This window comes from Tupaia chinensis, unplaced genomic scaffold, assembly GCF_000334495.1.
Source record: "Tupaia chinensis unplaced genomic scaffold, TupChi_1.0 Scaffold000164_1, whole genome shotgun sequence".
In the NCBI taxonomy this organism is placed as follows: domain Eukaryota; kingdom Metazoa; phylum Chordata; class Mammalia; order Scandentia; family Tupaiidae; genus Tupaia; species Tupaia belangeri.
In genome coordinates, this window is record NW_006159638.1 from 4,746,357 (window position 1) to 4,772,622 (window position 26,266).

Consider the following 26,266-nt stretch of genomic DNA (forward strand, 5'->3'; position numbering starts at 1 on the left):
ATATATTTGGTCAATGACCGAGAAAAAAAAAGAGACTGTCTTCATTTAATGGGACATAGTTATTTAGTTACTTCAAGATAGATCGAGAGAAAGCAGCAAAGCAGAAGCCTACCTTATACATTCCTGATGATTGAGGCTATTAGTGAATTGTTGGGGAGAATGAGACAATGCTTTGGCTAATGAGGTGAGCAGATGAGCCACTAAACTAGAATCATCAGAGTAAATTCATTTTAGTTGAATATTTATTCCTTTACACATATCTATGAAGAAGCTTAGATCTAAATATGAAGCTCAATTATAGTAATCCTGTAATACTGATGAGTTGTATGTTTAAAAATGGTCTTGATATTGTATTCTCTTATTTGCATTTACCTCAGTATCAACTTTAATTCTACTCTTACATTTTGTAAACAATTATTTTATTTTACTTTATTTATTATTATTATTAAATTCCAGTTTGATCGGAGAGAGACACAGAGAGAGAGAGGGAAAGTGAAAAAGCAAGCCACCAGGTCCAGGACTGGAACCATGGTTGGCCATGTGAGAATACGGTGCCTTTAACCACCATATCACCTGCTGGCCCCTAACCTTACATTTTTACATTACCATTTTCTTTAATTGCCAGAGAATGTGTGCACATGAGAAAGAAGGAGAGAGAGAGAGCGAGAGAGAGAGAGAGAGAGAGAGAGAGAGAGAGAAAAGACAAGGGAGAAAGCATCCCTCCATGAGGCATGGTCATGCTGCAAACCTAGAGAGAGAGAGAGAGAGAGAGAGAAGACAAGGGAGAAAGCATCCCTCCATAAGGCATGGTCATGCTGCAAACCCTTCTCTTCCCATCAGTATTTTGGATATGCACAAACTTATACCTGGTGTGTTTTTTAGGCCACTGGAGCTGGGACTCAACCATGGTTAGCCATATGGGATCTGGTTCCTTAACCACTAGGCTACAGGGCTAGCCCACACTTTATCATTTTTTAAAATGCCCCCTTCAGATAACAGTCAGATCCTTTGTAGAGCCAGAAGGATGAATAAATAAAGTTTTTATTTGTAGCTTCATAAATTGCTTAACAGGTTGTATTAAAAATACCAAATAATTATTAATGGAGAGTGACCCATGCTTCTCCCCTCCCCTCTGTTTTATGAATTCCAAAATAATCAAGTAATAATATACATTTTAAGAGTCAGTGTTGTGGGTTATTACTTGGAGTTGCAATATCTTTTCTGTGATACAGTAAACATCTTAAGAGTCTGCTAAGTCAATTATATCATTTAATACTATAGATTAGCTAGATAAACATCCTGAATTAATAACTGAATATAGGTATCCTATGAAAAAGTACTTTGCAGATATTACAGCATAGAGACAAAACATAAGGGTAAAATTTAAACAATGGAAATCTAAAAGACAACATTTCGATTCAATCATTCAGGAAAGATTCAATCCAATAGAGAATGTCTTCCAGAAATAAATATGTCAAAGGTAAAGTTAATTATGTGAATAATTCTGGGCAGTACGGTTTCTTTGGATATCTTTACCAGATGGTGGAATTCTCTGTGAATGACCCTTAAGGTTGCATATAATTCATTCAAACTTTGAATTCAATATTATAGACTATAGGTATTTCAAATTTGTATGTGATTCTCCAATGTACAGCAGTCTAACTTCACTGTTCCAACTGCTGAATCTATTGAGTACCCACTTTGTTCCAGATTTTGTGCTTAAGAAAGCTTAGAGAATAAAACAGACAAGGTTCCTATTTCTTTGTCATAGGCTGAAAAATGCTGCCTAAAGATGTTTACATCATAATTCTTGAAGCCTGTTACTATGATACTTTGTATGGTTAAAGGGACTTTTCTGGTATGATTCAGTTAGGAGTTTACATGGATGATAATGGAGATGACTCTGGATTATCCTGGTGAGCCCTAAATATAATTGCAAGTATCTTTCTAAGAGTGAGGCAGTGGGGAATTTTACCCGAGGAAAGGAAAAGGCAATTTGTCCCTGTAAGCAGAGATTGGAATGATGCTCTTAGAAGGTGCAGGTCCACAAACCAAGAGATACGGGTGTTTACTAGAAATTAAAAAAGGAGAGGAAATGAATTCTCCACTCAGAATCTCCCCGCCAACACTTTTGACTTTAGTTCACTAAACTGATTTTGAACTTCTGACTTCCAGGACTGTAAGAGAACACATGTGTATTGTCTTATGCCACTAAGTTTGTGGTCATTTGTAATAGCAGTCACAACAAAATAGTATATCTGTGGAGATTTCATTCTAGAGGAGGAGACAGAAAACAAATTATAGTTACAATCAATCAACCACATAGTGCATTAGAGGGTAATAAGTGCTTGGGAAAAAATGAAAAGTAGTGCAGGGTAAGGAGGACTGACAGTACCTAGTCTGTGCAGGGGTGCTCTAGAGGGATGTTATTTTATTTGGCTGGTGCCCAGACCACCTGCACAACTAGGATGGTCAGGATCAACATAATTGAGAAAGTGAGATCAGTAACTGCAGAATGATCATTCAGGCCATTGTAACCTCTACTGTTTGGAAGAAAATAGTTTTATAGAGTTACTAGAAGTTATCTGGTCAATTCTGTTTAGTAGCTTTTAGTTGAAAAAAAAAAAGATTGATGGTAAGTTAGAGGGTTACCGTGGATACTGAGGCATCTCCTATATTAGTTTCAGAACACCAAGTGATTTGGAAGACTGAGCTCAATCAACATTATGTGTGTGAGACAAAAATTTTCCATAGCTTCTGAGTGTAAATACATAAGGAATCTACTTAAACTAACCAAGATTCAGCTGACATCACCTTCTTCTATTCTATATATTTCTGATTATTTTAAAATTAAAAATTAAAGATTTTGGTAAAATAATTTCTTATTTTTTTTTCTCTTCTTAAGCAGCACGTCACCACTGCACCATACACCTACCCCCTTTTCTCCTGTTTAACATACAGTTTTGGATTACAGGGCTCACTTTCAGTGTTGTCTATATCTGAATTTAATGTATTTGAAACTTAGTGGATTCTACGTGTGAGTCAGGGGTATCGAAAAATAGTGGCTAAATTTTAGTTGCATGGGTCAGCCACAAGCCTGCATGTCAGAACAACCTGGAATGATCTCTGTGGGCAGATGTTTTGGCAAATTGAAGGCACAATGACACAGTGCCTGCCAGTGTAGTCCTGGCTCTGTGGTTCATTTCATATTCCAGGCACCTTCAGTCTTTTAACAGCAGCAAGGTTTACCCAATATGTTTTCCATTCCACACCCTAGATGTGGTTAAATTCTGAAATCTCCTGCAGATGTGGTATGGTGAACTCAATTTCTCTTTCTTCTTCCCAGGTTAGATTTGGATTATGTTTACCACACTAGTTCTATCAAAAATTTCTTGTCCACTTAAATTTTGGCTATATAACATAATGATAAACTTACTCCAGAAACAGTCTAAAATCATTGCATTCACAATTTTTTTAAGCTAAAAAAATAATTTGTGGAATAAATGAATAAGCCAGTACTTAACCTTCCACAGCTATATTTCACTTTAGGTTTTTTGCAGATTCCTGGATCTATTGTGATATTAGATGGCGGTGTCAGTGCCCCAGACCATAAGCCAAAGGGAACTGGAGCAGACCTTGCATATGTGGTATTTAGGATGATTCCGAGACATCTGCATGGCCTGTGAGCTGGATCTTCCACTAATCTCAGTACATTCATCCAATCTGTACAACTGGGCTTTGCTCTTGGTTTCTTATTATATGCTCCAGTTCCTTGTGTAACTACTTCTCTGTCTGGAATGCTATTATATTTGGCCAGTGCTCTGACCACCTGCGTGGGATATAGAAGGTCTGTTTCATTTAGCAGGCCAAGGAATAGGATTGAGGGGTCGGATTAGTCAGGGTGCTTCAGAGAAACAAAACCAATAGGAGATAAAATACACACACACACAAATACACAAAATACACCCACAGAAACACACACAAAAGCACATATGCAGAGAGAGACAGAGAGATAGAGACACACGTAGAGAGAGAGAGAGAAAGAGACAGAGTGAGACAAAAAGAGGCAGGGAAGGAGAGATGTATGTTTAAGAAATTGGCTTATGCTATTGTGAAGGCTGGTAATTCTGATATTTGTAGTGCAGACTGGAAAGCTGAATATGCAAGGAGAAGCTGATGTTGCAGTTCAAGTTCAAGGGCAGTGTGACAGTATACTTTTTTTTTTGATTGGACTTCGGTATATTTTTTTCAGGTTTTCAACTGATTGTAAGAGGTGCATCTCCATTATGAATTTTTTTCAGGTTTTCAACTGATTGTAAGAGGCCCATCTCCATTATGCGGAGTAATCTTTTTTACTCAAAGTCTACTACTTTAAATGCAATATCATACAACCTCCTCCCCATCTACAGAAACATTCAGAATAAATATCTGGGTTCTATGGACCAGCCAAATTGATATTAAATTAACCACCACAGGGGTAGTCAGAGAGGATCTTTGACCTCTGGGACTGAGTTAGTTAGCCAAAATATTGTACTTAGTTAAGGTCACTTGTACATATATATATTTTTTTCTATTTTTTAAATTTTTTTATTTTTATTTTATTTTATTTTTCACTATAGGGTGCGTGCGCTCGCCAGACAGACAGAGAGAGACATAGAGACAGAAAGCAAGAAATCACCCCCCAGGGGGGATGGTCACGCCGCAATCCCTTCTCCTCCATTCTCCTCCCGGGATCTTGGGCACGCACGCACACGCGCCCGGCGTGAGTTTTAAGCCACCGGGTCTGGGACACGAACCGCGGTCGACTACGTGGGAGTCCAGCGACATAGCCATTATGCTAACTACTGGTTCCCACTTGTACATATATTTTTAATGTAACCTGATTATTTTCTTTTTGCTGCTTTGGTTTTAGAAACATCTTTGTATAGTCTCACCCAGCTTATCTGTCTTTTTTTTGAAGAGGTTTTTGCTATAGGGCCTATGTGCTCGCCAGACAGACAGAGAGATAGAATGCGAGAAATCATCCCCCGGGGGGATGGACACGCCACAATCTCTTCTGCATTTTCCTCTTGGGATCTTGGGCATGCACACACACGTGCCCGGTGTGAGTTTAAGACACCGGGTCCAGGACTCGAACCGTGGTCTACTACGTGGGAGTCCAGTGACATAGCATTAGGCTAACTGCTGGTCCCAGGTTATCTGTCTTTATGACAGTCAGAGAATCAAGATGAAATCCCACATACTTTAGGGATACTGTAGTACTAATACCAGTAAGTTGGAGAAGCCCAAATAAAAGCCGAAGGTTAGAAGATAGAATCAAGGATGTTTTATCATCTCCATTCTTTCTCTTTTACATCATCTCATGAGATCCTTTCCAAAACAAACATAGCTAGACTAAGTCCAAGGTCTCTATAATTTTATGTACCATTTAACTACTGCTTTTCTGTTAGTTAAAAGTCATAAATGCACTGAAATACTGGACAAAACATTCTTTTCTATTTTATAAATTTTACAACTAAGAATTGATTAAATTGTACAGTACTTTGGACAAAACATTCTATCAGATCTTTCAGGTTGTTCAAAATCTCCATTGCATATCCACATTCATAATGCATACATCATTTGTTAACAATGTTTAACTGATGCTTTTCCTGCCCTTAAGTAGTTAATAGTGAGCAGAGATAATGATATAGAGACACAAATATCCACAATGTAAGATAGTTCTTAAAAAAATTTTTTTTAAAGTTTGCCAGAGACAGAGAAAGACAATGAGAGGGAGAAAGTACAACTCAATGGGACATGATCACACCACAATCACTTCTGCATTTCTCTATCATATCAGGGTTTTAGGCACAAGTGCCTGACATGTTTTTCAAACCTCAGGACTAAGACTTGAGCCACATGGTCAGTCATTGTGGGATCTGTGTCCCTTAGACTCTAGGACACTTTCTTAACTGTGACTTTACTTTCCCTTTGGTACTCTACTGTGAAGTTACTCTCCCTTTGCTTCCCTACTGTATTTTTTGGAAGTTTCTTTGTGTGGCCTGCACTCAAGGAGTAGGGAGCTGTGCTCCACCTCCTTGAAAGGGAGTATTTATATAAATTACTTGATATTTCTCTGCATGGTAAAATTTTCTTTTCTTCCCATTTACTGAAACTGTGGGTAATATTGACCCTTATGCATGTTATATTTTTACTATACATACTGTGATAAAGTTTAATTGATAAATTAGCTTCAGTAGCACAGTAGCAATAAATAATGAACTAAAATAATCATAACAATATGCTATATTATGTGAGTGTGATCTCGCTCTGAAAATATTATATGCAAAACCACAGAGGGAACCATGTATTATTGGGTTGTTAGAAAAGTCATGATGCATTTTTCTTTCTATGCAAAAATGCATCATGACTTCTCCAATGACCCAATATTTTAAGGCATGTTTTGATACTTTGCTGTTATTAAATATGTTGCACAATATGAAAAAGTGCATAAAGCTTTAATATACAATTTAATGAATTATTATAGAACTGGCACCCACCTAATATCCACCTAGGTTAAGATATGAAACATAATCCCATTTACCATAGCCAAAGAAAGTATGATACCTAGGAATAAATCTAACCAAGATCATCAAAGACCTCTATAAGAAAAGCTATGAAAATCTTGAAAAAGATATTAAAAATGACACAAAAAAGTGGAAAGATAACCCATGTTCCTGGATTGGGAGGATTAATATAATCAAAATGACAAACCTACCCAAATTAATCTACATATTTAATGAAATCCCTATAAAATTACAAAAGACATTCTTTACACATCTAGAAAAGACAATCATAGAATTCGTCTGGAATCATAAAAGACTCCATATTGCCAAAGCAATTTTATGCAGAAAGTGACATCTCACTTCCTGACCCCAAAATATATTACAAAGCTGTGATAATCAAAACAGCATGGTATTGGCACAAAAACAGACATGAGGACTAATGGAACAGAATAGAGACCCCAGAAGTAAAACCCCAAAATATATAGCCAATAATTAATCTTTGACAAAAGTACCAGTCAATCCAGCAGGAAAAGGAAAACATTTAGCAAATGGTGTTGGAAAAACTGGTAACCACCTGCAGAAAAATGAATCTTAACCCCTATCTGTCACCATTAACAAAAATCAACTCAAAGTGGATCAAAGATCAAAACCTAAAACCTCAAACTATAAAACTACTGGTAAAAACCACTGGAGAAACTCTGGGAGAGATTGGGGTAGGCAAAGACTTCTTAAGTAAGATCCCCAAAGTACAGACAATAACCCCCAAAATAAACAAGTGGGGTTACATTAGATTAAGAAGTTTCTGCACAGCAAAGGACACAGTACTTAGTGTGAATCGACAACGCTTGGAATGGGAGAAAAATTTGTAAACTATGCCTCAGACAAGGGACTGATAATTAGAATACACAGGGAACTCAAGCAGCATACCTGAATAAAATGAGTAACCTAATTAATATATGGGAAAACAAGCTAAATAACTGTTTTTATCAAATGCTAGGTTTTTTTTTGGGGGGGGGCGAATAGTATTCCATGGAGTATATGTGCCTCATTATTTCAGTCCATTCCTCTGTGGTCATTTGGGTTGGTTCCATGTCTTAGCAATTGTGAATAATACCACAATAAATAGAGATGTACAAACACTTTTCTGACTGAGCTTTCTCCTGTCCTTTGGGAAGATACCCAGGAGTAGAACTGATGGACCATATGGTCTTTCTATTTGAAGGTCTTTGAGGAACCTCCATATTATTTTCCACAGTGGCTGGTGAATTTACATTCCCACCAACAATGTAGGGGAGTTCCTCTTTCATGGCATCCCTGCCAGCACTTATCTTTTTTTTTTTTTTTTTAAATCTTCCCCATTCTGAGTGGACTTAGGTAGTATCTCATTGTAGTTTTGATCTGCATCTCCCTTGTGATGAGGGATGCTGAGCATTCTTTTCATATGCTTTTTGGCTGTTTGTATGTCTTTCTTAGATTTATTGCTGAGTGAAGCAAGTCAAGCTATGAAACAGCGACATTGTATGTCTCCACTTAATATATACTGACTGTCCACAATCTATGGTATAGACTGAAAGACTGGAGGACATAAAAGCATTGCAAATACTTAGGGACACTGGGGACAAAGTGGAAGAAGAGGGGGAGAAGGGAAGAATATAGGGAAGTAAATTTGAGGGAGAAATAAAGAGTTAAAACATTTGTGGGACACAGATATGGTTTATTACCTGTTGAAGTGTCTAGTATTCTCAACTGGAATTGTCTGAGGTGTATATCATGATGAGTACATTATCTTTATGATCTAAAAGATGTATAGTGATAAAATGAATAAATAATAATAACAAATAATATAAAATAAAAATAAAAATATTTTGAAAGAAATGCAACATTCAGCATGAGACCAGCAGATGGTGTAGTGGTGATGTCTCTGGACTCTTTCTGATGGCTGACCACTGTTTGAGTCCTAGACCCTCTCAGAGATTTGAAACTCATGCCAGGCACGTGTGCTTGTGTGCCCAAAATCCCAAGAGGAGAATGAAAGAGAGAGGATTGCAGTATGGTCATCCCCCCTGAGGGATAATTTCTTGTTTTTTTGTTTCTCTCTCTCCCTCTCTCTCTCTTTCTGGCAAGCATATGTGCTCTATGGCAAAAATCTCTCTAAAAAGGAAAAGAAAAGAAACCTTCAGCATATTTATGATGCTTCCCTACCTTTCTAAAGGCAATAATCATTCAGATCCTTTTCTTTTTTTGTAATTCATGAATTATTATTTTTGTTTAATTTGTACCACCTAAAAACCTGCATTTGACCTTAATATAAACAAAAGTATATACTGAAAAAAAATAGTGTGAAAGTTAGGAAGAAAGAAAAATGATTTCTTTTGGAGTTCAGAGAAATAGGAAAACATTCCATCTTGGAATAAGACAGGGGGAGGGACATTTGAGGAAAGTTTGATGAAGATGGTGTTTTAATGGATTTTTTTAAAAAGCTTTTTTGTCATAGGTACATGCACTTGCCAGAGAAACAGAAAGAGATAGTAAGAGGGAAAGTGAGACATTCCTCTCAAGGGGAGATGGCCACACCACAATCCCTTCTTCTCCTGGGATTTTTGGGCATACATGCACATGTGCCTGGAGTGATTTTCAGGCTGCCAGGTTCAGAATTCGAACTGCAGTTGGCCATGTGGGAGTCCAGTGCTTTAATCACCATGCCACCTGCTGAAATGTTAAAATATGGGCAGGATTTGGTCAAGATGGCAGCTTCTGTATTGATCACGCTGTGAAGGTGGCTTCTTAGTCTTTCTTCCTTTACACTCTTTGCACCAAAGCCCCCTCTGGGAAAAAAAAAAGCCCCCCGGTTCACATTTCTCCTTATGAGGATGAACCCTGGAAATATTTGGACTCAGAAGAATACAGAACTGTTATGGTTCTTTTCCTGTCTGGGCTGACTACTATTGTAACCATAAAGATGATATACCCCCATAGCAGACTTGAAAGATGTGTATTAGAGAGAATAAAGTTGTTGAGAATCTCTGCCCCATCTCCCTATATCACAAGTTGCATGTTGACTTTAGGAATGTGAAGCACTTCAAGAAGTTTGTACCCACGTAAGTATCATCTTCTATGCTCTGTACACAGGGGTCTGAATGAAGCAACATAAGAAATTGATCCAGGCCATCCAGAAAGCCAGGGTCGTGGTGTCCTCAGTTACTACATTCCCCAAATTAAACAATAGGACCTTGACTTCTGAACCTTTCATGGAACTGTGAGTGCTGCTCCACGAGCCCCCACCCTAGTTTCAGATGACCGTTATATCCATTGTATGGCTGGAAACAGCCACCAGAGAAAATTGTCCTGCCTTAACTGGCTCTATCAGGGTCATCTCCAAGAAGAGAATGCCCCCCACCCCCACCTGAGTTGATGTTCAAGGTGCTCCCATACCACCAGCTGAAGCTTCTTCTTCTGAACAGATGGGCCAGAGTATTCTGTAAGAATGTAGACTGGGGAGATGGGTGGGCAGCAGATGGCGTAGCACTTATGTTGTTGGACTCTCACATGGCAGACCACAGTTCAAGCCTTGGTGGACCAAGTGACTTTCAACTCATGCCGGGAGTGTATGTATGAGTGCCCAAAGTCCTGAAAAGAGAATGGAGGAGGAGGGATTGTGGCATGGTCATCCTCTCTGGGAGGTGATTTCTTGCTTTCCCTCTCACTGTCTCTGTCTCTGTCTCTCAATCTCCAGTGAGCGCACACACTCTAAGGCAAAAACCTCTCAAAAAAAAAAAAAAAGAATATAGACTAGGAAAGGGAGCCTAAGGATTAGGAGATAGAGCCTAGGATTATGTGATGGGATGTTATCCTTAAGAGTTGTGTCTGTTTTGTGGCCAGTGGCAGACTTAGCAAGAAAATGGTTGTTAAATACATCTGAGACTAAAGGAGGTCAGCATAGATGTATATGGGATTCCTAAAGAGATGGGCTAAATATTATCCTGCTGTTTCAGACTTCTGCCAACTCAGCTTTTCCACAATAAAGCTATATCTCTGATCTAAAAATAAAATATGGGCAGGACTTGATGAAGACAGTTGAGGTAAGGGCATTTCAGCAAGGGCTCAGATAGTGAAGTGAGAAAGCATGGGGTTTACTGGAAAGTAGCTGGGTGTCAAGGTAGGCAGGTGAAGAGGAATAATACAAGACCAGATTGTCCTAGGGAAGTCATACTAATTTGACTACAGAGACTGGATTTTTATCTGATGATTAATTGAGAATCATGGAAGGATTTTAAGCCTAGATTTATATTTTAGGAAGATTAATCTGTCAAAAGTATGTAGTATGATTTAAATTAGAAGAAAGGGAAATGGAGATCAGTCAGAAGATGACGATTTGCTTAAATGATAAATAACGCCTTAGGGTTTATCCAGTAGAAATGAAGAGAAGTAGCTAAATGCAGGAAGTTCTGCAGAATTGGAACCAATTGATCTTGGGAATTTACCTTGTAAAAATTTATATGAAAGAAGGAACGGTTAGTTTTATGCAGAATGTTTTTAGATAAGATTCACATTTAAACTGATGAACAGATTGCTCTCCATAACATGGTTGGGCCTCATACAATCACTTTCAGGCCAAAAGGACCAGCTTCCTCAGACAAGAAGGAATGCTCTAACAGAATGCATTTGGGTTGAAACTGGAACATCTCTTGAGTTTTAGCCAGTGGGCCATGGGACTGGAACTGTACCATTGGCTTTTCTGTGTCTCTAGCCTGCAGGCTCACTGGGCAGATTTTGAATTTGCTATGTTCAGTAAACGGAGGAACCAATTCTTCATTCTCTCTTTCTCTCTCTCTCTCTCTCTCTATATATATATATATATGTATGTATATGTACACACACATAAGTCCTATTAGTTTTATATCTCTAGAGAATCTTGAGTAATAGAGATTCTTCTTTTTTCTTTAATTTTTTAAATTTCAATTTCTTTTATACATTCAATCACATGTGACTTAACTTGCAAAGTGGATATTCCAACATGTGTACATTTCTCACCAGTCCAGTTAACAGTACTATTGAATTATTTTCAATAGATAATAACCCATTTCTTTGTCCCATAAATGACTTGTCTCTCTATTTTTTCTCCTTAATATCCTTCCTCATATCCTAGTTGTTCATCCACCTTCTTCCCACACTATATCTGGTATTTATAACCATTTACTGTGTTTCTATATCCCTTAGTCATTCAGTTTCTGCCATAGAGTGCAGAGATTCTTAAAGACTATTCTAGCCTATCCATTTCTCTTCTTTTTATTTCCTTTCCATGTTGCTTTCTAGGGTGGAGATGAGACATCTAAACCTCAGAGGGGTCAGCAACTTGTCCAAGATGATCAGCTAATCAGTGACTGAGTTGGTAGGTTGAGGTATTGATGAGGTGAGGAGAGAGGGGTTGTTGATGATAGATGTCTAGGAATAGAGACATCAGGAGACCATACCTATTTTGAGGTGAAGTTTTGCCTTCACACAATTGCGTTTAAACCATCAACTGTGGCAGTGATGTGCAGAAAGTATTAGACGTGTAAGAGAGGCATTCTGGAAAGGGTAACATTTTTGCCTGATGATTATCCTTTTGAGAATAAAGGTTTGATTACATGAAGAACAAACTCCACATGTGTGAAAAAAAGTTTCCATTTGTCAAGAACACAACGTTCTGACAGCACTTTTCTTCCCTCTGGTTAGTGATAATTGGCTCTGACTGACATTTTCACAAGATGAGACCCTCTTACTGTCAGAAAAGTCACTAAGAAAGCCAAGATTTTTTTTTTAACATTAAAAAAATTCATGGCAGTACTGGGCTTTCAGTTTTCAATTAGATTTTTTTTTGGAATTTTACAATAGAAAAAAACAATGTCAAACATGTTAGAATAAGTTATCACTGGCTGTTATAAAATAAGATGTGATGCTTCATCTTTGTCTAGATGTCAACCATGTGGAGAATGTGGATGATTAGTTGTGTAATTCAGGCTGAAGACGATTTTCCTCTCATTATTCTTTTTTACCCTGTGAGTTGAATAATTTGATTTCTTTGTTTTTATTTATTCAGCCTATAATTTCTATCCTCTACTTCATATTGTCTAGAGAGATACAGTTACTGAGACAAGAAAAAGAAATATATATATATTTATATACACATATATAGTGTATATATATGTATATACACTATATATGTGTATATATATGTATATACACATATATGTATATATACATAGGTGTACATATATGTATATATACATATGTGTATATATACATATGTGTATATATATGTATATGTACATATATATATAGTTATTCAACACACAATGAGCAAAAAAATATTGTGCTAAGTTTTATGTACAATGCAAATATAAAAGGACACAGTCTCTTTGTTAGTTTAGCAAGTAGACATTTTTTTAGTGTCATAAAGGATAGAAAAGTTGCTGTTCATTCACTGACCAAATATTTATTGATTATGTGTTCCAGTTCAGGCACAATGATAAGTGAGTATAGATATCTAAGACCCAGTGTTGTGGTCAGTGTGTGAAGGATGAGAAAGAAATGCAAAAAGCAGAGGAGGGAGCGGTAAGGAAGTGCTGTTAAGGATACTAAAATAGAAAGTCTTTTTCTTTCTTTTGTGGACTCTCTGTTGACTAGTTGTGGTGTTTTGTTTTAAATTTTTTTTTGTTATTTACTTACGTTGGAAAGAAATAAAATTAAAATGTTACATGAATAGCATGACTTTTATTGTTCATCTTTATATTGTGCAATGTCAACTTAAATGCAAATATTAGAACATTTTACTGTGCATGGGATCACTAAAAGTATACAATTTGCATTTTGTTTTTCTTCATAGGAGAGTGCCTCTAGTTGGTCAGAACACACAAATTCTAGAGAGAATTAAGAAGATTGGAAGGAAGAATAGAGAATCTCTTAGTACTGTAGTTGACTGAGGGGGTACTTAGGTATAGAAGTACTTGTGGGACCAGTGCAGACCTTCACTGGCACCAGAGGGTCCTGCTCTGTGATTTGGGATGCATTTGTTTACTTGGGTCTTATAGCTATTTGATTTCTTCTCCCAACAGTCAAGGGACATAGGTGCTGTGTGAGGGTTAAGGGTGAAGTGGGGAAGTTGAGCTAATCATCTCCATGTCTTCATCCCACCTTCCCAAACCACAGTAGCTGGGTGACTCCTAAAGATCTTTAAGCTTCTGGATCAAGATGTTCTCAGTCCTCTAATGTTGTGGATAAGAGGCTTGCCTCCTCCCCAATTCTCATGCCTCACCTGGAGTGGGAATGACAGTTGACATGCCCAGCTGCAAGATACTTCAAGATGTCTGTGCCTGACTCTAGCCCTATGCAAGTTCAAAGCCAGCCCCTTCCCTGGTGGATGGTGGCAGCAGTCACTGCTTACGAGTGAGAAGGGGCATCTGCTGGGGACAGGGAGTGCTGGGACCAACAATATGAGTGGTTAAGAATCAATTCCAAAGAGGCCAGTCTCAGGGAGGCACAGCTGTGAGTGAGCTGGAGGTTCCAAGCCCCTGGCTTATGCTCTGCTGTTTGTCTGGAATTCACTTACCAAACACAAATTCAAAGGTAAAATGGAGAATTTAAGTTGGCAGCCATGAAACACTGACCCTAGGTATGGGATCTGCCAGAGCTCTTGGCCCTGTGGGACTACACTGATTGCATGCCCAAGAAGCCAGCTCCACCTTTCAGTTCAGCATTTTTCTTTTTCTTTTTTTAGAGAGAGAATTTTGCTATAGGGCATGTGCACTCATTGGAGAGACAGAAAGTGAGAAATCCCCCAGGGGGCATAGTCATGTTGTAATCTCTTCTCCTTTTGGGATTTTAGGCACTTGCTCACACACATCCAACATTAGGTTTAAACTGCTGTGTCCAGTAGGCACTCGAACTGCGGTCGATTACGTGAGAGTCCAGTTATGTAACCATTACACCATCTATTGGTTCTGTAGTTCAGCTCTTTTGATATCATTGTTTCCACAGTTATGATGGCTCCATCTTTCAGGAAAAATTGTTTCTCTTTGTGCTCAGAGAAACAGTGAGTCTATTAATGTTTTCCTCTTTGAACTCTTCTTACTTTAATTATAGTTTGTGACTAATTTGTAATCGTTTTTAAAAAGGTAAGATTTTTCTTTAACTTTCCAAGGATGGTCTCATTGTCTTTCATGGAGGTTTTAGACTTGCTTTTGATTTAGATGCTGTTTAGATGGCATTTTCAAGCTTCACCAAAGATCCTATGAAAACTGCAGACAAATATTTATTACATGTGGCCAAGGGATCAAGATGACCCCTGATAACAACTCAACCACAAAAGACCTGTCATGGCAACTGCCAGTGCTTGAACAACCTTCTGTGTCCAGATACAACACTCAGGGCAGACTTGGCTGTTTGTAATCTCCAGTGAGGCAGCGTGGGTCAGCAGTTAAGGTCATGGGGTTTGCAAGCTGAACAGACCTGGGACTGAGTTCCTCCTCTGCTGTTATGTGATTTAACCCTTTAACCTTTCTTCACTTTAGTTGTTTCCTGTGCAAAATGGAAATCGGAGTTTTGCCTTTTCTTATAGAATTCTTGTGAGACTTAATTGAGTAATACCTGTAAAATGTATAGTATGGTACTTCAGAGAAGTAGTTCTCAATAGATATGAACTTCATATTTTTAAATATGCAAACATGACCAAAAAATGTGGAGGCTAAATTTGCTTGTACGCACTGTCCTCCTCTTGGCACCCTGCTAGGGGGGCCCCAGCATCTTCAGGCTGCATCTGATGCATTCACTTCCATGCAACCACAAATTCTTGCTTGTTACTTTTCATTCATATAAAACACTCTGTGTCTTTTGTCCCACCTATTCAGGATCATTAAAAAAAATAAAGTTGGCTCAGTATTTTAAATTTGTTTCTTAGTTGTGTCTAGATATTTATGTCAAATATTGAAGTTGAATAAGTTAGGCAGATATAGTTCCAAAAGAGCAATGAAAACCAGGAAAAGGATGAGGTAAAATAGAAGAAAGTAAAAAATAGGAGACATTAAAAATATCTAACAAGTCACTCCAGATTATGTGTTTTTTTTTTTTTTTGTGGGCATAAATAGGGGTTATATAATCTCTACATCTTCAATACCATTAGCACAGTCACTTTAAGAGTTCATGGATTATAGAATAAATAGCAAATGTAGGCACCTGAGACTTTGGAGGGAAGGGTGAGGAGCAGGTCTTGATGAAGGGGAGATGTGGGAATAGACAAGAGGTTTAGGAGTGTTGTACCACCCTTTTGTCCCCTGAATGAGTCAGAAAGATAATCATGGTTTGGGCTGCATCTCACTTTCACTATAGCTGTTGGGTTTTGGTCAAATAAGTTCTCCTCTTTGAGCTTTTATTTCCTCGTCTCTGTGTGTAATAAGGATAAAAATAACTATCTGGTGGCCTTAATATGTGTATTAAAAGAGCCTGTCACAAAGCCAGGGACAGGGTAGGAAATCAGTGAATAATATCTCTCTTTTTAGCATTCTCTCAACCTTTCCTTTCTTTTCATTTCTTTCAATTCTTCTCTTTTCATGAAGAGTTAACAAAAAAAAAGTGCCAATGTTGTTCTGGAATATTGTGAAAGAATGTGGATGAATTATTGCAAAACCTTCTGCACTGAAAGAAAAACCATATGGACCTTCTGATGGTAGAGTTAGCAGCAGCGACCTTGTACATAAAAAAAGCAGCGCTTTAATGTTTCATTAAACTAGAGACAGTGTGAAGGCTTGGTAAAGAGTATGGGTTTTATGGTCACACAGGCTTGGTTTTCTTGGTTTGGTTACATGTCCTTGCCATTTTAGCTAACTAGGTTACTTAACTTCCTTGTGCTTAGATTTCCACATCTGTAATATATACTTACCTAATTTTTCCATTAATTTGTTCATTCAGTCACTTCTGAGCACCTACCGTAGTATGTAAAGGTGTGTGGAAACAATCTTGATGACAGACAGCATCCATACTACTTGTGGGGTGCTGAGCCCTGAGGACTGAATAGAAGTTAGGCAATGCAGGTAGGGGTGGAGGAATATTGTTAAAGATAGAAGGAATTGGGTGCATTAAGATCAGGAGACAGGTTTCAGACGCTGAAAATATCAGTGTTGCTGAGGCATAAAGTTTGAAGGGTGAGGAATGAGAATTAAGTCTTGGAGGAGAAGTAGAGGGTTAGATGAGGAAGGTCTTGAAATCTACATTGAAGAATTCAGTTTATCCTAAGAGCTTTATAAAAAGAACTTCTGAGTGGGACCAGAGTTGATTGGGAACCATTAAGCATTCTCTCTCTTCCACAAGATTCACAGTGAACATTAGTACCTGTTTATTTTCTACAGTAAAGAATTCTGTTTAACATTTAACAGATTCCCCAATCCCAATTAACATAAAAAACATTAAAATCTTATGAACCAAGGTTCTAGAGAACCTTCCTGGGGGAAATGATAATAAATGGGAAGCATTCAGGGTTGTAAGTTGGGGACTACTGAGATTTTAATGTGTTCCCGTGTTAGTCTGCTATTGTGTTGCTTACAGAAATATCTGAGACTGAGTGATTATAAAGAATAGAAGTTTGTTTGGCTTATGATTTTAGTGGTTGGAAGGTCCAAAGGTGTGGGGCTGGCACCAGGCTGGCCACATCACAATATGCCTGACAGAAGCAGAGAGGAAGGTGGGTGTGCGCTGAGAGAGAGTGAGAGAACTGGCAGCAGCCATCCACCTTTTATAACAACTGGCTCTGTGGCAACTAACCGCTTCTCACATGAGCTAGAATTCAGTCTTTCAAAATCATTCACAAGGACCATGCCTCCATGATCTAATCTCTCACCTAGGCCTCATCTCTCAAAGATCTTATTACCTCCTAGCCCCGTTACACTGGAAAAGAAACTCCAAAAGATGAACCTATGGGTCACAAACCATTATGTAAACCATAGCAGTGCCCCAAATTCAAATCCATGTGTTGGAAGTTTAAACCCTAGTGCACCAGTTTTGAGAACTGAGGACTAATAAGAGGTGATGGAGTTATATTGTTGATGTGGGTGTGAGTTAGCTAATGTAAGAGCAGGCTGTTATAAAAGGTAGTCTGCCCCTAGTAGTCTCTCTGTCTTATACATTTGCTTCTGTCCTGCCACCACGGGATTACTCTCTCCTGATGCCAGAGCTTTGTTCTTGGACTTTCCAGTGTCCAGAACTGTGAGCAGAGTAAATTTCCATTGTTTATAAGTTACCCAATCTTTGGTGTTCAATTATAGAGTCAGAAAACAGACTAACACAGAGACCAACATAACCATACTTGCATTTTATAAAGATATAATAGTATCTACCACAGGTAGAACTCCAGGTAATCTTCAAAATATTTCGCTTATTTTATTAATAATTCCTTATAACAAATCTATGAGGTAGGTATTATTATTTTTATTTTTTTACAGTGTTAAATGAAGAAACCAAGGCATATATTATTTGATAACATTTTACCCAAAATGGAACTTCAAAACTGGAGTCTGTGGTTCAAGCAAATGACGTTGCTGAACACCAGGCTGCTTGTGGCTACGGGGCCCAACATCCAGACCTATGGATCATCCACTCCCCCACTGACCTTTGAACTTCAGGTTTGTGTCTTGGGACTTTAAGATGACCTTGTACCCCTCCCCACCCCATCCAGAGACCAGTTCAAGCTAACAGCCTTTCAAGATATCAAACTACCTGTGGCTGCAGGGCCAAATAGCAGGACCATGGATCATCTCTTCATCCACTCACCTTTGAACTCGCAAGAATTTGGTGTTTTGGATAGCACATGGCATGTGTTGTGTGATCTTTTCTTTGCTCCTAAAGTGAATCTGAGCAGCTCAGTTTGAGGCACTACTATTCTTTAGAAACAGGGGAGGACTTTGGGTCACCCAGGACTAGTGACAACAGTGCAGGGTGCTGGTGAACAATAGGGAGGCAGAGCAGATGAGAAATCACCAATTTTCTACTCCTTCACACCTTTAAGAGCTCAGAGATACCTTGAATAATTTAGGAAGGAACGTATAGATCACCAGATGATTAGGAACTATAGCAAAGGCACAAGAAATATGAACAACCAACAGAATGTTTCACCCCCAAGGGAAAACATCAATTCTGCATCACCCACAGACAACACAGTGGAAGTCATGGACATGTCAGATAAGCAATTCAGAATATTTGTAGTGACCAAACTAATTGAGATGCAAGAGAAAAGAGACATTGAGCTCCAGGAGATGAGGAAGTCCTTTCATGATTTGAAAGAAGAAATAGACACCATAAAAAAGAATCAAATGAAACGGTTAGGGATGAAGAACATGATACAGGAATTTAAAACCCCCCTTGAAAAAATTAAAAGTAGATTAGAGCATGCAGAATATTGAATTTCAAATGTACAAAACAAAAACCTCTGACCTAGAAAAAAGAATAAAAAAGATTGAGAAAACAGCCAAGAAAAATGAGGACAATATACGAGAAGTACTGGATATCATCAAGTGCTCCAACATCCAGATAATTGATATTTCAGAAGAGGAAGAAAATAATAAGGGCATTGATAATTTATTTCATGAAATTCTGAAAGAAAACTTTCCAAACCTAGTGAGGCATTCAAATATCCAGACCCAAGAAATACATAGAACCCCAAATATAATCAATCCAAGAAGATCCTCTCCAAGGCACATCATAGCCAAATTGGTCAAAAACACAGATAAAGACAAAACACTAAAATTGGCAAGAAGGAAATGTCAAGTTACTTACAAAGGTCATCCCATCAGGCTAACATTGGACCTCATATCAAAAACTATGCAGGCAAGGAAAGAATGGAAATATAGTCAAAGCATTAAGTGGAAAACAATTTCAACCAAGAATACTACACCTGGCAAGATTATTCTTCATATTGGAAAAAAAAGATAAAGATAAAAACATTCTCAGATAAACAAACCCTGAAAAAATTTACCAGCTCCAGACCAGCTTGCCATAGGTTCTGAAGCGAGTGCTATACCAAGAAAACTAAAAAGGCAGAAGGGGAGTTATAAGAGAACAAAAAACAACCAAGAAAATGACTCACTTAATGATAGGAACAGATCCAGAAATATTGATAATTACATTGAATGTTAATGGATTGAATTCTCCAATTAAGAGACACAGACTGGCTTAATGGATAAAAAAACAGAAACCCTTTATCTGTTGCCTACAAGAAATGCACCTTATGAAAAAAGACATACATAGACTAAAAGTGAAAGGCTGGTAGAAGATATTCCATGTAAATGGAAATCCAAAACAGGACTGGAATTGCAATACTGATTTCAGACAAAATAGGCTTCAAGACAAAGACTGTAAGAAGAGAAAAAGAAAAGCATTATATAACAGTAAATGGGTTAGTTAAGCAAGAAGACATAATGCTTATAAATATCTATGCACCCAATTAAGGAGCACCTAAATACACGAAGGAAAGACTGCTGGAGCTAAAAGGAGAAATAGGGTGCAACATTATAATTGTTGGGGATCTAAAAATCCCATTATCTCATTTAGACCAATGTTCTAGACAAAAAATAAATAAAAAGATACAGGACCTAAATGATACTGTAAATCGAATGGGCTTGACAGACATCTATAGAACTTTTCAACTTAAGACCACAAATAAACATTTTTCTCACCCCGGCATGGAACCTTTACAAAGACCATATGATAGGACACAAATGAAGCCTTTACAGATTCAAGGCATAGAAACTATATCCAGCATCTTCTCTGACCATGGTGGAATTAAACTTGATATTAATTTTAGGAAACATCCTTGAAAATACACAAACACATGAAAATTAAGCAACCTACTTCTGAATGACTTCTTAACTACTGAAGAAATTAAGTCTGAAATTAAAAAAATTATGGAAACAAATGATAATGAGTACACAAGTTTCCATAATCTATAGGACATGGCAAAAGCTGTCATCAGAGGGAAATTCATAGCAATTAGTGCACACTCCTTTTCAATATAGTACTGGAAGTCCTTGCCAACACAATCAGAAAAGAGGAAAAGATAAAAGGCATTCAAATAGGAAAAGAAGAGGTGAAACTATCTCTATTTGCAGATGACATGACTGTATACATAGAAGACCCAATGGTTTCCATGAAAAAATTTCTGGACAAATGCACAAATACAGTAAAGTTGCAGGATACAAAATCAATATACAGAAATCTATGGTGTTTCCATATACGAACAACAGGCAGACTGAGATAGAACTGAAAAAAGTTATTCCATTTACCATAGCCACAAAAAGTATGAGATACTTAGGAATAAATCTAACCAAACAAAGACCTCCACAGGGAAAACTATGAGAAGCTAAAAAATGAAATTGAAAATGACACAAAAAAGTGGAAGGACATCCCATGTTCCTGGATTAGAAGATTAATATAATCAAAATGGTAATTCAACCCAAATTAATCTACATATTTAATGCAATGCCAAACAAAGTACCAGACACATTCTTCACAGATCTAGAAAAGACAATCATAAAATTCATCTGGAATCACAAAAGACCCCATATTGCCAAATCAGTTCTACACAAGAAGAGTGGAGTGGGTGAAATCTCACTCTCTGACCAAAAATATACCACAAAGCTGTGGTAATCAAAACAGCATGGTACTGACACAGAAACAGACATGTGGACCAATGGAATAGAATAGAGCCCCCAGAAATAAATTCCCAAACATATGGTCAACTGATTTTTGACAAGGGATACCAGTCAATTCAGTGGGAAAAGTAAAACCTCTTCAGCAAATGGTGCTGGAAAAACTGGATTTCTACCTCTGGAAAGATGAATCTGAACCCAACCACACACCTTTGACAAAAATCAAGTTAAGGTGGATCAAAGATCTAAATCTAAGACCTCAAACTATAAAACTGCTCCTAGAAAGCACTGGAGAAACTCTGGGAGACATTGAGGTACGGAAAGACTTCTTAAATAAGACCCCCAAAGCACAGTCAATAATCCCCAAAATAGACAAGTGGGATTACATCAAACTAAGAAGTTTCTGCATGGCAAAAGACACAGTAATTAGTGTGAATCGACAGCCGTCAAAATGAGAAAATATTTTTGTAAATTATGCATCAGATAAGGGTCTGATAACCAGAATACACAAGGAACTCAAGCAACTGTTTGGAAAAAAGATGATCAACCCTATTAAAAGATGGGAGAATTAGTTGAGAAAAACATTCTCTAAAGATAACATATGAATAGCCAAAAGGCATATGAAAAAATGCTCAACATCCCTCATCTTAAGGAAAATGCAGATCAAAACAACAATGAGGTGCCACCTAACCCCAGTCAGAATATCTAAGATTAAAAAAAAAAAAAGATAAGTGTTGACGGGGTGTGATGAAATGGGAACTCTTTTACACTGCTGTTGGGAATGTAAATTGGTCCAGCCACTGTGGAGAACAATTTGGAAATTCCTCAAAAATCTACAAATAGAACTACCATATGATCCAGTAATCCCACTCCTCGGTATCTACCCAAAGGACAGAATAATTCTTCATTGGAAAATGCTTGTACATCAATGTTTATTGTGGTACTATTCACGATTGCTAAGACATGGAACCAGCCCAAATGCCCCCATACAGATGAATGGATTGAAAAATTGTGGCACATATCCTTTATGGAATACTATTCAGCTATAAAAAGAGCAAAACAAGGGACCAGCAGTTAGCATAATGGCTATGTCGCTGGACTCCCACGTAGTCGACCGCGGTTTGAGTCCCGGACCCGGTGACTTAAACTCACGCCGGGTGTGTGTGCGTGCGTGCCCAAGATCCCGACAGGAGAATGGAGGAGAAGGGATTGTGGCATGGCCATCCCCCCTGGGGGGTGATTTCCTGCTTTCTATCTCTCTGTCTCTCTCTGTCTGTCTGGTGACACGCGCCCTATAGCAAAAACCTCTCCAAAAAAAAAAAAAAAAAAAGAAAAAAGAAAAGAAAAGAAAAGAAAAAGAGAAAAACGAAACAAAACAAAACGAACAAACAAACAACAAAAACCTTAAAAAAACAAAAATAAAACCCTGGCTTTTGACAGAAAGTGGAAGAATATGGAAGATTTACTGCTGAGTAAAGCTAGCCAGGCTATGAAGGAGAGACATTGTATGACCCCACTTAATATATACCGAGTGTCTGCACTCTATGACTGAAAATGATTGACTAACAGATGTACAAACACAAGAGATGGGTGTGAATGCCAGATGTGGAGTGTATGGAGGAGTGGGGCCTGGGGAAGGACTTTTGGAGGAGGGATATGGAGGCAGAGAATTGACGGGTGGTGTGGTGTTATCTGTTGAAGATGATTTGATCAACTTGACTGGGGAGAAATGTTCACATATTGAAAAGTTCACTTTGTAGGCTAAATAATGTGACTGAATATATAAAAAACTTAAAAAAAAGAAAAAAGAAAAGAAAAGAAAAAGATGGAAAGGTGGTAAATAGGCAACCTAATAACATGTCTCAGGGAATTGGAAAAACAACAAGAACAAAAAAAACAAAATGCCAGATGAAAGAAATCATGAAGATTTGAGCAGAAATAAACGAAATAGAAAATAAAATAACCTATACAAAAAATAAATGGAAGCAAAAGCTGGTTCTTTGAAAATATTAACAAGATTGACACACCATCAGCTAGACTGATAAACAAGAGGAAATAAACCATATTAATCAAATACGTGATGAAACAGGCAACATTAAAACAGACACACTAGAAATACAAGGCATGATTAGAGGATACTATGACTGACTATATGCCAACAAAGTAGAGAACATGGAGGAGATGGACAAATCTTGGATGCATATAAACAATCAAGGTTGAATCAGGAGGATATAGAAAACCTGAATAGACCCATAGTAAGCCATGAGATTGAATCATTAAAAAATAATCGCCCAACAAAGAAAAGCCCAGGTCCGGATGGCTTCACTTCTGAATTTTACAAAACTTTTAAGGAAGAGTTAACCCCTATCCCACTCAAATTATTCCTAAAGATCCAAAAGGAAGGAAACCTTCCAAACCCATTTTATGAAGCCTCCATCATCCTCATTCTCAAAACAAATAAGGACATGACAAAAAGGAAAACTACAAACCAATATCTCTGATGAATATAGATGCAAAAAATTCTCAACAAGACACTTGCAGATTGTATCCAACAATATGTAACAAAGATTCTTCATCACGGACAAGTAGGCTTTATCCCAGGGATAAAGGGTGATTCAACATATGCAAGACCATAAATATAATACACCATATTAACAGACAGAAAGATAAAAACCATATGATCATTTCAATTGATGCGGAGAAAGCATTTGATTAAATACAACATTCTTTCATGATTAAGACTCTCAGTAAGATTGGTATAGAAGGGTCATTTCTCAACACAATAAAAGCCATGTATGAAAAACCGATAGCTAACATTATACTGGATGGGGAAAAGCTAAAAGCTTTTCCACCAAAGACTTATACTAGACAAGGTCGCCCACTTTCTCCACTACTTTTTAATATAGCGAATGCAATCAGAAAAGAGAACAATGTAAAAGGCATTCAAATAGGCAAAGGAGAATTGAAAATGCCTTTATTTGCAGATGAGATGATGGTATACTTAGGAGAACCAAAGGTTTCCATTAAAAAGCTTCTTGAGGGACCAGCAGTTAGCGTAATGGCTATGTCGCTGGACTCCCATGTAATGATCACAGTTCGAATCCTGGACTCAGTGGCTTAAAACTCATGCTGAGCACATGTGCATGCGTGCCCAAGATCCTGAGAGGAGGATGGAGGAGAAGGGATTGCAGCGTGGCCATCCCCTGGTGGGGGATGATTTTTCGCTTTCTGTCTCTCTGTCTCTCTCTGTCTGGTGAGCGCATGCGCCCTCATGCCCCCTTTAGCAAAATCCCCTCCAAAAAAAAAAAAAAAAAGTGGCAGGATACAAAATCAACATCCAAAATCTATATCATTTTTATATACGAACAAGTTGAATAAAATAGAGCTGAAGATAGGAATCTCTTTTACCATAGCCACAAAATGCTTAAGATACCTAGGGATAAACCTAATTAAGGAAGTAAAACCTTTACAAAAAAAAACTATGAAAATCTTAAAAAAGATATTGAAAAGAACATAAAAATGTGGAAGGACATCCCTTGTTCCTGGATTGGAAGAACTAACAATCAAAATGGCATTTTACCCAAATTAATCTACATATTTAATGCAATTCCAATCAAAATACCAGAGACATTCTTCACAGATCTAGAAAGGACAATTATAGAATTTGTCTGGAATTATAAAAGACCTCATATTGCCAAAGCAATCCTGTGCAAGAAGAGTAGGGTGGGTGGTATATCATTCCCTGACCCCAAGATATGCTACAAAGCTGTGATAATCAAAACGGCATGGTATTGGCATAAAAGCAGTAAAGTGGACCAATGGAATAGAACAGAGACCCCAGAAATAAATCCCAAAACTTACAGTCAACTGATTTTAACAGACGATACCAGTAAATCCATTGGGCAAAGGAAAACTTCTTTAGTAAATGGTGGTGGAAAAACTGGGTATCCACCTGCATAAAGATGAAACTGAATCCACATCTTTCACCATTGAAAAAATAAACTCAAAATGAATCAAAGATCAGAACCTAAGACCTAAAGCTATAAAACTACTGGGGGAAAACATTAGGGAAACTCTGGGAGACATTGGGATAGGCAAAGACTTATTAAATAAGACTCCAAAGCATAGGCAATAATTCCTAAAATAGACAATTGGGACTATATCAGATTAAGAAATTTCTGCACAGAAGAGGACACAGTAATTAGTGTGAATTGACAAACCTCAGAATGGGAGAATATTTTTGTAAAATAAGCCTCAGAAAAAGGACTGATAATCAGAATACACAGAGAACTCAAGAAGCTTACTCGAAAAAAAGTGATTAAGCCAATTAAAAGATGGGAAAATTAGCTAAAAAAGAATTTCTCTAAGGAAGACATACAAACAGACAAAAAGCATATGAAGAAATGCTCAACATCTCTCATCATAAGGGAGATGCAAATTAAAATCACTATGAGATAACACCTAACCCCTGTTAGAATGGCAATGATTAAAAAAAATGCAAACAACAAAATGATAAGTACAGGTGGGACTGTGGTGAAAGGGAAACTGTCCTGCCCTATTGGTGGGAACATAAATTGGTCCAGCCACTGCAGAGAACAATATGAAGGTTCCTCACAGATCTACAAATAGAGCTACCATATGATGCAGCCATTCCACTCTTGGGTATCTACCCAAAGAACAGGAGAATGCTCAGGCAGAAAAGTGCTTGCACATATATGTTTATTGAGGCATTATTCACAATTGCTAAGACATGGAGCCAATCCACATGTCCACAAACAGATGAATGGATTAAAAAAGCAAAAGTGGCACATATACTGTATGGAATACTCTGGCATTAAAAAAAAGCAACAAGACTCTAGCTTTTGATGGAAAGAGGATGAATATGAAGCTTTACTGTTGAGTGAATCGATCCAGACCATGAAGGAGAGATACTGTATGCCTCCACTTAACATATACCGATTGTCCACACTCTATTACAGAAATTGAAAGACTAGAGGATATAGAAGTGTGGAAAATGGTTAGAGATACTGAAGACACTGTGGGAAGAGC

General features: G+C 37.7%; 1 pseudogene; it reads left to right on the forward strand.

Annotated features, from left to right (window-relative positions):
- Positions 1-1,891: 1,891 nt before the first annotated feature.
- Positions 1,892-9,960, forward strand: LOC102494450 (28S ribosomal protein S18b, mitochondrial pseudogene; annotated as a pseudogene).
- Positions 9,961-26,266: the final 16,306 nt, after the last annotated feature.